Below are 12000 nucleotides of genomic sequence, written 5' to 3'. Positions count from 1 at the left end.
GATGCAGTGGTTAAAGCAGCAGCGCCAGTCACAAAAGCAGTAAGGGAGCGGAACCCACAAGTGGCAGTGCAGGTAGCCAGGAGCTCATTAGATCTAAGGGATGTGATTGGCAGAGTGCAATGCGGAAGAGCGGGCCTTGGGTCAGGTGATACATGGAAATCTTTTAGTAAGGCCACATCACCAGAGAGAAGGCAAATGATGACTAGATTTATTCATGATCAAGAAGAGGAGGCATGGTGCACAACAGCAGCATCACAGGCAAAACAAGGCCATTGGCTTTGCTGGGAGACTCTAGAGAAGCAGATTTCTTGGCAAGAATTGTGGGCGATGGAGGCAAGTCGAATTTTTGTTTGGAGCAACATATGCTGTCCTTCCAACTCCACAAAATCTTGGACAGTGGGTAGGTGAAGACCCTAGTTGTAGATTTTGTACAGGGGTTGGCACACTGAAGCATATTCTATCAGCTTGTAAGGTTAGTTAGTCACAGGGGAAGTATATATGGAAACATAATCAGGCGCTAATGGTTTTAGCATGTTTGTTGGACAGCAAATGCTTAGAGATAAACAAGTGGTTGTAATAATAAATTATTAGGTGGTGTTGTAGAATAAGTAGTCTGGGAGATAACAAATAGGGAAATAATGTATTTCCTCCTGTTGACATGGTTAAATTTTGGCCGCCTGGGGGCAGAAGGGGCCAGTGGGAGAATTTTTCCTGTCAAAAATTGGTTGGTTGGCTGCCCGACAGGTTTTCGCTCTCACAGGTTAAACACATGTCAAAAACATGTTTGGAGGATTTAGAGTGTGATGACGTGTCTTGGGACACGTCATAAGGGGGAATTGTTGTAGAAAACAATTTTATTAATTTGTATTAGTGGACAAATATCCTTAAATGATGTTTAGTTAAAATTAGAAAGTATAATTACATATACATTGTATGAGAACTTGTATTTTATATGCACTCATATGAATAACTAACCAGCATTTACACATATAGTAAACATTTTAGATTCTGCACACTAACTGGCATGTTGACTCAGTATTAGCACCTTTCTAAATTCTTAAACACTTAACATTGAACAGATCTGCACTTAGGCTTTTACTAAGCTTTTAGAAAACACTTATAAATTACAAGTGTTAGCCAAAAGGGGGGGGTTGAACTTTAGGGGCATTTGGTTGACCTGAAGTCCATTAGCCAGATCACTAAATTTTTATTGTAGACATGGGAGGCATGCGAAGAGAAGGTGTATTGTCACGACTGGGCAGAATGAATGTTTTGGGGTCACAGGTGCATGTGAAACTTGCACGCGAGAAAGTTGAGTACTAACATGTCTTATTATGCATATTAATATATGTTAATCAGCTAGAAACGCCTCACCACCAGGCTATACGTCATCTGGGGTATAACTGTGGGGTCAGATGGGGGAAGAGGTCAGAACTCGACTGGAAAGGGTATCAGACTCTTTTCATGTATTAGTTCTCTTGGATGCAATATTGTTAAATAAATACTTTGATTTGCTTTGAACTTCACTCGACTAGTTTTTGCAAAGCTCCCGAAACGAGCACGTCCCCCGAAGAGGGGGGTGTATTTTGGACCTTTTGGATATTTTAAAATTTTAATTACTTTGAGAACGGTCCAAAATAACATTTTAATCTTCAGTGGCGGTGGGTCTGGTGCCTACCCAGAATGACTGGGCGCAAGGCAGGAACACACCCTGGAGGGGGCGCCAGTCCTTCACAGGGAGACACGCTCACATTCACTCACAGCTTAAATATGTTGACACATTGTTTTGTTATGGCACATTGATTTTAGGTTTAGTTTAAGACATTGTATTGTAGTTCCCATTTTTAAATGGTTGCTGTCCGAATATTCCTTTAACTCCATACTGTTCCTCCTTAACTGTTGCCCCAAGGCTGATGTTATCTTCCCTGTAGTTTTCCCCTAAATTTTGTTTTTGTTTTTTATTTATTTACAATTTTCGTATGGAAACATTTCTGCCAGAGACACCTGTGCTTCAACTTAATGTTTCCTTAATTTTTGATGACTTTTTACTTTGTTACTGTGATTGAACACAGTAAATATATTACAGATGGCTCCTTTAAGGATTTCATTAGTTCGTTTCACTGTGGCTAAAGGTTGTATGGAATACAAACCTGCATACTTAATCCATAATATAAATTCATACATAATCTTTGAGATAATAAATACATATTTTCAGAGGTTATCCAAAGAATTTCCCACAATATGTGGTCGCGGATTATTTTCTTGTTCTACAACCAACAGTCAAGAAAACAGAAACAATGCCACAAACCTTAATTATTTAGAAAGTGAGATTTGTCAGGAGTTTTTCTGATCACACACCTCTTTATTTCTGCATTTCACAAGCCAAGCTCAAAGATTTCAGAAAATGCAAATCCAAATGATATTGGTGGAGATATGATGACAATATTTAATCATTCACATTGGTCCTGCGAAGGCATGTCTTTCCCCAAGTTTCATCTGCAATCATCAGATACTTATTCAGGGAGAATCACTCACAATCCATATAGTTCCATCCACTGGGGATGGTTCCAAAGCACAAACCGTGATGCATGTACTTCTGCATGTTAAGTACAGTTACATATTTCCATATTGGAGGTTTTTAAATCTCCAAATGTTACACAATGCAGCTTTGAGGACTTTTATAAATTAAGTACAACAATATAGTAAATAGTCACTTTGATGTTAAACCATTTCTAAACTTAAATTTTCTTAATTAAAAGAAAATATGTTTCTTTGATTTGATTGATTACACTGATGATTGTTGTGATCCCTCTGCCTAAAAAAACTCTTCCCACACTTTGAACACTGAAATGCCTTTTGTCTTGTGTGAATGCGCTGGTGTTTTTTTTAATTGCTTTGATGAATAAAACTCCTCCCACAATCTGGACAAGAATACGGTTTCTCTCCTGTGTGGATGCGCTGGTGTAATTAGAGGCTACGCTGTTGATTAAAACTCTTCCCACACTCTGAGCACTGATATGGTTTCTCTCCAGTATGAATTAACTTGTGTGTTAGGATATTACTCAGTCTAGTAAAATTCTTCCCACACTCTGAACAGGAATATGGTTTTTCTCCTCTGTGAATTCTCTGGTGCTCTATGACATTCTTTAGATATGTAAAACTCTTTCCACAAACTGAGCAGATATTGATTCTCTCCTGTGTGAATGTGTTGTTGTCTTTGGGGATAATCCAGTTGATTAAAACTCTTTCCACAATCTGAGCACTGATATGTTTTTTCTCCTGTATGAAGGCTCTGGTGTGTTTGTAAATGTTTCAGTTGATTAAAACTCTTCAAACACTGTAAGCACTGATACGGTTTCTCTCCTGTGTGAATGAGCTGGTGTCTTTGGAATAAGGTTTCTCTCCTGTGTGAATGTGCTGGTGTGTTTGGAAATTGCTCAGGTCATTAAAACTTTTCCCACACTCTGAGCACTGATACAGTTTCTCTCCTGTGTGAATGCGTTGGTGTGTTTGGAGGTGACTCAGTTGATTAAAACTCTTCCCACACTCTGAGCACTGATTTGGTTTCTCTCCTGTGTGAATGCGTTGGTGTGTTTGGAGGTGACTCAGTTGATTAAAACTCTTCCCACACTCTGAGCACTGATTTGGTTTCTCTCCTGTGTGAATGCGCTGGTGTGTTTGGAGACTACTCACTCTGTGAAATCTTTGCCCACACTCTAAACAAGAATAAGGTTTTTCTCCAGAGTGAAGGTGCTGGTGTATATTGAGAGAAATGTGGGTACAAAAACTCATGCCACACTTTGAACACGGATACTTTTTCTCTCCTGTGTGAATCTGCTTGGGTGTTTTGAGACTACTCAATCTGTTAAAACTCTTACCACATACTGAACAGGAACACAGTTTCTCAGTCTTACCAGTAAGAGCACTGTGAAATTTCAATTAGCAGAGGGTAAGAGCACAGTTTTGCTCAAAATATTGCAATGCACACAACATTATGGGTGACATACCAGAGTTCAAAAGAGGTCAAATTGTTGGTGCACGTCTTGCTGGCGCATCTGTGACCAAGACAGCAAGTCTTTGTGATGTATCAAGAGCCACGGTATCCAGGGTAATGTCAGCATACCACCAAGAAGGACCAAACACATCCAACAGGATTAACTGTGGACGCGAGAGGAAGCTGTCTGAAAGGGATGTTCAGGTGCTAACCCGGATTGTATCCAAAAAACATAAAACCACGGCTGCCCAAATCACGGCAGAATTAAATGTGCACCTCAACTCTCCTGTTTCCACCAGAACTGTCCGTCGGGAGCTCCACAGGGTCAATATACACGGCCGGGCTGCTATAGCCAAACCTTTGGTCACTCATGCCAATGCCAAATGTCGGTTTCAATGGTGCAAGGAGCGCAAATCTTGGGCTGTGGACAATGTGAAACATGTATTGTTCTCTGATGAGTCCACCTTTACTGTTTTCCCCACATCTGGGAGAGTTACGGTGTGGAAAAGCCCCAAAGAAGCGTACCACCCAGACTATTGCATGCCCAGAGTGAAGCATGGGGGTGGATCAGTGATGGTTTGGGCTGCCATATCATGGCATTCCCTTGGCCCAATACTTGTGCTCGATGGGCACATCACTGCCAAGGACTACTGAAACATTCTGGAGGACTATGTGCATCCATTGGTTCAAACATTGTGTCCTGAAGGCGGTGCCATGTATCAGGACGACAATGCACCAATACACACAGCAAGACTGGTGAAAGATTGGTTTTATGAACATGAAAGTGAAGTTGAACATCTCCCATGGCCTGCACAGTCACCAGATCTAAATATTATTGAGCCACTTTGGGGTGTTTTGGAGGAGCGAGTCAGGAAACGTTTTCCTCCACCAGCATCACGTAGTGACCTGGCCACTATCCTGCGAGAAGAATGGTTTAAAATCCCTTTGACCACTGTGCAGGACTTGTATATGTCATTCCCAAGACGAACTGACGCTGTATTGGCCACAAAATGAGGCCCTACACCGTACTAATAAATTAACCCCTGTATATGCTATTATTTACTGAACATTACTTACTGTTGCTAAAACCAATAAATATGCCTTATTTATTCTTAACAGTTTCAGCTATTTTTAGCACCAATTACCAAAAGTATAAACAGTAAATTGCTATATTACAAGCCCAAATCTGAATAAGTTGGGATGGTATGCAAAATTGAAATAACAAAAAAATAATGTTTCTTATATATGCTTTGACTTTTATTTCATTGCAAACAACATGGACCCAAAACATGTTTGTTAATTTGTTAATTTACATTCGTTCATAAATTTCAAGCCTGTAACACATTGCAAACAGAGAGAATAGTTGAATGGAGGACAATGTGTATGTAATGTTAATACAAAAGTATTTCACTGAAAAAGAGCTACATTAAAAAAATAAACTGAATTTGGCATTACATTTTTAAAATGCAAATCGTTGTGCATTTTGTTTTAGTAAAAAGGTCAAGTGATGTGAAAACGATGTAATAGCGGTTTTGCTTTTCATTTTGGCATGTATTCTGCATATTAGAATTGACATGTTTGGATTGAATTTCATAGTTCTACTGCAGAGATTATTTTCAATTTGGCACCAATTTCTCTCCATACATCTGTGTGGTTTCTGTGACTGTGTTGACCTCAGAAACAAGGTTAAAAAATCCTGAACAGATCCAGTTCAAGATCCAGAGTTCATTGAAAAGAGCGAAAAGGAACATGTGAACCTAAAAGTAAACAGCGATAACGAACAGTGGTATATTCACAATAATACACTGGAGGTTTGTGTCTATAACCTGAAGGCCTGTGGCCTTATGCCAACAGCCGCACCACACCAGGACCAATATCGTGTTATAACACTACCTTTTGTGTGTTATTGCTAAAATGCTTTTATACATCTTAATCCAAATGTCTGAAGGTACTCCTACATGCCATAAACTGTTATTGCTTCTGCTCTGTGTGAACGCACTGATGAATTTTTTAGATCCCTCTGTCTATCAAAATTCTTCCCACATTCTGAGAATTGATATGGTTTTTCAGTAGCATGAATGAGCTGATGTGACAAAAGATCCCTTGATTTATTAAAATACAAGTTCTCTCGTGTGCATGCGCAAATGTACCAGATTACTCTGTTGATTAAAACTCTTCCCACATTCTGAGCACTGATATGGTTTCTCTCCAGTGTGAATACGCTGGTGTCTGTTGAGACCACTTCGTTGATTAAAACTGTTTCCACATTCTGAACAGTGATACGGTTTCTCTCCAGTGTGAATGCTCTGGTGTGTTTGGAGATTTCTGAGTTCATTAAAACTCTTCCCACACTCTGAGCACTGATATGGTTTCTCTCCAGTGTGAATACGCTGGTGTCTGTTGAGACCACTTCGTTGATTAAAACTGTTCCCACATTCTGAACAGTGATACGGTTTCTCTCCAGTGTGAATGCGCTGGTGTGTTTGGAGATTTCTGAGTTCATTAAAACTCTTCCCACACTCTATGCACTGATACAGTTCCTCTCTTGTGTGAATGCGATGGTGTGACTGGAGAATCTTCAATTCATTAAAACTCTTTCCGCATTCTGAGCACAGATACGGTTTCTCTCCTGTGTGAATGCGATGGTGTCTTTTGAGATTACCCAGCTGAGTAAAACTCTTTCCACACTCTGAGCACTGATGTGGTTTCTCTCCTGTGTGAATGAGTTTGTGTTTTTGGAGACAACTCAGTAGTTTAAAACCCTTCCCACACTCTGAGCACAGATACGGTTTCTCTTCTCTGTGAATGCGCTGGTGCCTTTGGAGACCACATAGCTGATTAAAACTCTTTCCACACTCTGAGCACTGATGTGGTTTCTCTCCTGTGTGAATGAGTTTGTGTTTTTGGAGATTATTCAGTCTATTAAAACTCTTCCCACAGTCTGAGCACAGATACAGCTTTTCTCCTGTGTGAATGCACTGGTGTCTTTGGAGACTACTCCGTTCATTAAAAACCATCACACACACTGAGCACTGAAAATGTTTTTCTCCCCTGTGAATGCGCCGGTGTCTTTGGAAATGACTCTTTTGTGTAAACTTTTTCCCACACTCTGAGCACTGAAATGGTTTCTCTCCTGTGTGAATGCGCTTGTGTGTTTGGAGATTACTCCGTTTATTAAAACTCTTCCCACACTCTGAGCAGGAAAAAAGTTTGTCTACCGTGTGAATGCACTTGTGTCTTTTGAGAGAAGTTTGATTATTAAACCTCTTCTCACAATTAGAACAGTCATAGGTTTTCCGTTGGTCTGTTTTTTTCTGTGTTCGTTTGCCAGATTTCTTAGTGTCTGGAGAAGACGAAGACATTTCCTCTGCGCATGGTGTACCATCACATTTAATCTCTTCTGGGTCCAACATTGTGATATATTCCTCTTAATGTATTGGTCAAGGTGCAGTAGAACTGTCTTAGACAGTATGAGCAGGAGACTCCTTGCAAAGAGTTATTCTTTTCCTGGAAAAGAAAATGAAAGGAAAGAAAAAACACAATGTTTTATTCAATAAAACATGTAAAGTGACACGTGTTGAATTAGGTTACAAATTTTAGCAGTGGTTTAAAATGACATTGAGCACAATCCCAGCTCACAAGCCAAAATAGCTTCAGTATTCGTAAAAATGTAACGTAACAGACCAGGGTGCAATTACAATTCTGGGACAACCTGGAGATTCCATCAACCAAACTACATAGCATTAAACGATGCATAGAATTCAAATGTCTACATGCAAGGGACAAGTCCCAAAACCAGTACTAGGTGGCTGTGATCTTTGGGCCTGCAGGTGGCGCGTCATTAAAAATGGACAGGATTCTGTGTTTAGATTTACTGCATGGGCTCAGAAACACTCCCAAAAACTATTGCCTGTAAACAAATTTTGTTGTTGCGTCCACAAATGCAATGTAAAATCTATCATGCAAAGAATAAAAACAAAAACTGCAATGTTCTCTGGGCCCAAGCTCATTTAAGTTAGAGAGAGGTGAATTGGAAAAATATCCTGTGGTCTAAAGACTCAAATTTTATCATTGTTTTTTGGGATATAAGATTTTTACGGAAGGCCTTGCTTATTTTAGCAAAATAACTAAATAACTAAACCACATTCTGCATGGATTACAACAGCATTGTCCTGTCGTAAAAAACAGGTGCTAAAATAGTTCAGACACACTGTAAACATTTGGCCCACTATGAAATGATAAATACCATCCCAACAGTCCCAAACTGCTGAACAGTGGAAATTCAAATATGGGAAGACTTTCAAAATGATTGGTCTCCTAGGTCCCCAAACGTTTAAAGAGTGTTGTTTATAGAAAGGTTATGTAACACAGGTGTAAAAATGTCCCAGTCCCAGATGTTTAGCATAAAAATAAAATTGGGCAAACATTTAAACTCCATGATCATTAAACAAAAAAAAATCAAGGTAACTATTGAGGCAACCGAATAAGGCACAACTATACCTCATTTGGGGTTTTTTTGAATTCTGCCGTTTCTGGGTGAATCCAGCACCTATCAGCATTGGAACAGAAGTATGTACGGCTCTTCTATTTTTTGAACATTTTTAATTAAATAAAAATACAAAAGGAGAACAAGTAAGGGGTGAACAACAATGAAGTAGAACCAAAAAACATAATGAAACAAAATCTAAATGTGAACAGAGTGGAATAAAAATGAGTAAATGATTCTAATCCTAACACACCTCATTGTCTAAACGTTTACATTTCACTGTATTCTGCTTTTCTCTGGTAAGTGAGGGTGCAGTTTTTCAAATTTTCAAACGAAAACGAAATTCAAAGCAATTTCAAACACCCTGTTGTTTTTTAATGCATCATGTTTTTATGCACTATATTTTAAAGAAGCATTTTTTGTGCCATTTTTATGTGGGGCAACTAAATACCGGTTTTTATTTAAGCATAATAATGATATACCATCATCATACAACCATAGAAATTTTTTCTAAGTCTATCTACTAACCCACGTGTTCTTTTAGCATTATCTTGCTCTCTCTCTCCTTATTTTTTGTCTCTGTTATTAGCTTAGCACGTCGAGCCTATCCAATGTTGTACACTGTGCTCCCTGAAACCTTCTCCCTAATCATTACAGGGTGTAGAAAGATGTTAGCTCTAATTCCGGATACGCGTTTCCTTCTGCATTCACCAGATCACCAAAAATAGACCATTTCAAAATAGTCCCCCCTCAAAAATCAACAACAAAGCACATGTAGTCTGTCAAATGTTCGTCCTACCTTCACCACACACCATCAGAATAGTGTTGTCCTCATCTTTAACCCCAAGAAACCCTCACAGAAGAGCAGCGCAGTGAGAGAGAGGAAGCATGTTCAGAGCAGAGCCATGATTAAATTAGTTATTTACCCTAAATTCAGCTCGTTAGCTCTCTCTCTCTGGATGAAGTGCCCTGAAGTGGGAGGAGCCGGTGTGGGGGGCGCTGTAGGCGGAGGTCGGATTTTGCTGAACGGTTGATTCGCTGCCATAGCGACAGGAGCAGTACCCCCTAAAGCCGTGTAGAGAGGTTACTATGGAGAATATCTCCAGCACAGTTTCAGGACGGAGAGTAGAAAATGCTCCAAACCGAAGGCAGCTTTTAAAATGACTCAAGCAGTTATGGGACCTTTAACAAAATAAAATACAATATATAAATGCTTCTTGAATTCTCAAGTTTAGATTTAAATTCCCCCCGATGTTAAATTTAGCCCAAAAAATAGTATTTGTGCTTTCTACAGAGTATACATATGTAATTAATTTCACTTACAAAATCAGAGAAACATCTTTACCAAGGGTTTCCAAAATTTTAAATATTAGACAATACTCAAGGATTTTTTTTAATAATTCAAGACAGTGGTTATTATCCATTCATAATATTGATGCTAGCTTGCCATATATATGTATATATATATATATATATGTTAAAACAATTTACAAATGTTTATAGATTTGGAAGGATAGATTACTACTAATCTAAGGATAATATGGTATCAAAGTTATTCCGATTACAGCTGAGAATTCAAGTCAGTGTTCATGAAGGTATCTAAATTAAGTATATGGTTATATGTTAATCTCAGCCTTTATAGATTTGGAACTTATATTTTCAGTTATTCAGCACACAGTGAAATTCAATGCTTAATTTAAGAGATTTTTCAGTCATTTACGAAGACTGTTTGACTGCTGGTTGCTTTTAGCATCCAGTTTGGAGACCAGTTTAAAATGAAACAAAAGTTTGCAAAATCAACACTCTTGGCTTTAATTTGATGGGGTCGTACCAGTTAATAAAGCTGGACAGAGCACTGCAAATATGCATCAGATCTTGATACTGACCTTTACTGTCATGAGACTATAAGGCATAGGAGAAGAGTCTTTAAATCAGCAATTATTAACTACTATTAATTTAACCACAAGATTTAACAACTACGTGCATTAGTTATTAAGCAGTGTTGGACTTTTAAAAGCATCTAAAAATGAATATGACCCACAAAAATCAATAATTTCCATGCCTTGTCAAAACCAAATCAAAAAATAAATATGCAACTATCTCACTGTTAGAGGTGTGCAATGTGGCAAAAATGTAATATCACAAAGTAATTATTACTATTTTTTTCCTTGTAAACGGCACTTACCATACAACAATATCCATTAAGATGACCTATATACGATTGGTGTACAAGGGTGGATAGGGTGGACAAGGCCAGGTGTTTTAAAGAACACCTCACACACAAACACAATGTATGGTTCCGAACTGTACTGTGAATTATGAGATGACAAATCCTTCAAAAATCATGTGTCAGGGTTGTTAAACGTAGTGTTGGTGGTAAAATACAAAAACATGGTAACACCAAAAATTAAAACTCAGTTCAGCAGATTGGTTGACTAATAATATTTTGTGAATATTCAACATGTATTTGTTCATAACAATAGCAATCATTTCTCTATTTGGTATTGAATCGGTATTGGAATGATTCAAAATAGGAACATTGCGGACTGTCCTGGACTCAGCATTAGATTAAGAAATGTTTAGCAAAAGAAATGATAGACATCAAGTGTGGTGTGTTCTCCCAGTGTCCGCGTGGGCTTCCTCCAGGTGCTCCGGTGTCCTCCCACAGTCCAAAAACACACGTTGGTATGTGGATTGTCGACTCAAAAAGTGTCCATAGGTGTGAGTGTGTGTGTTGCCCTGTGAAGGACTGGCGCCCCCTCCAGGGTGTATTCCCGCCTTGCGCCCAATGATTCCAGCTAGGCTCTGGACCCACTGTGACCCTGAACTGGATAAGCTGGAAGATGGATGGATGGATGATAGACATCACTATCTGCTGTGATGGCTGCCATAAAATAAAAACAACTATCACGGTGCATTAGTTAATCCTAGGCAAATCTTCAACATGCCTTCTTTCTACCACTGTTAAGTGCCTTTTTAGCACAGACATCTTTTTGAGGGAAAACACTGGCTTATTCATTCATTCATTGTCTGTAACCACTCATCCAGTTCAGGGTCGCTTGGGTTTGCAAACTACTCTGAGTCTCAGAGATAGGTATCTCTGTGTGGTGGAGACACCTCAAAGTGGGAGGTACAACTTCAAGTGGGAGGTATAAGCTTAAACATATCCCTAATCCAAAATCAGGGAGATTTATTATCTTGCCAGTCTTCTCAGCAGTCATATTGTCTCTATTCTCAAGGAACATGGGGTGATCCGAAAGTACGCTAAGATTCTATTTTAATTTCATAGTGAGTAGAGAACATTTTTGGGTTATAACTTACCTGAACTTACATTGTTGATGCTTGACTTGTATGTTTATTTGTGTTTGTGTTCCAGAGAGGCTCATCAGTCGGGAGGACCACAAGGCCTTCAGAAGGGAAGCCAGAACAATCATACCAAACCATGATAGTGTCAGAGGTACTCGAAGCAGAAGTCAGGGAGGAAAATATGGTGATTGATACTTTTATATTGATTATATTT

The 12000-nt window shown here is 38.9% G+C and overlaps 1 pseudogene; it reads right to left on the bottom strand.

Moving 5' to 3' along the window:
• The window catches only part of LOC136693696 (zinc finger protein 585A-like), a 35299-nt pseudogene that overhangs the window by 15885 nt on the left and 7414 nt on the right, over positions 1-12000 (bottom strand).

This window comes from Hoplias malabaricus, chromosome 4 (genome assembly GCF_029633855.1).
Source record: "Hoplias malabaricus isolate fHopMal1 chromosome 4, fHopMal1.hap1, whole genome shotgun sequence".
Classification (NCBI taxonomy): Eukaryota; Metazoa; Chordata; class Actinopteri; order Characiformes; family Erythrinidae; genus Hoplias; species Hoplias malabaricus.
This window is presented reverse-complemented; position numbering and strand designations above follow the sequence as displayed.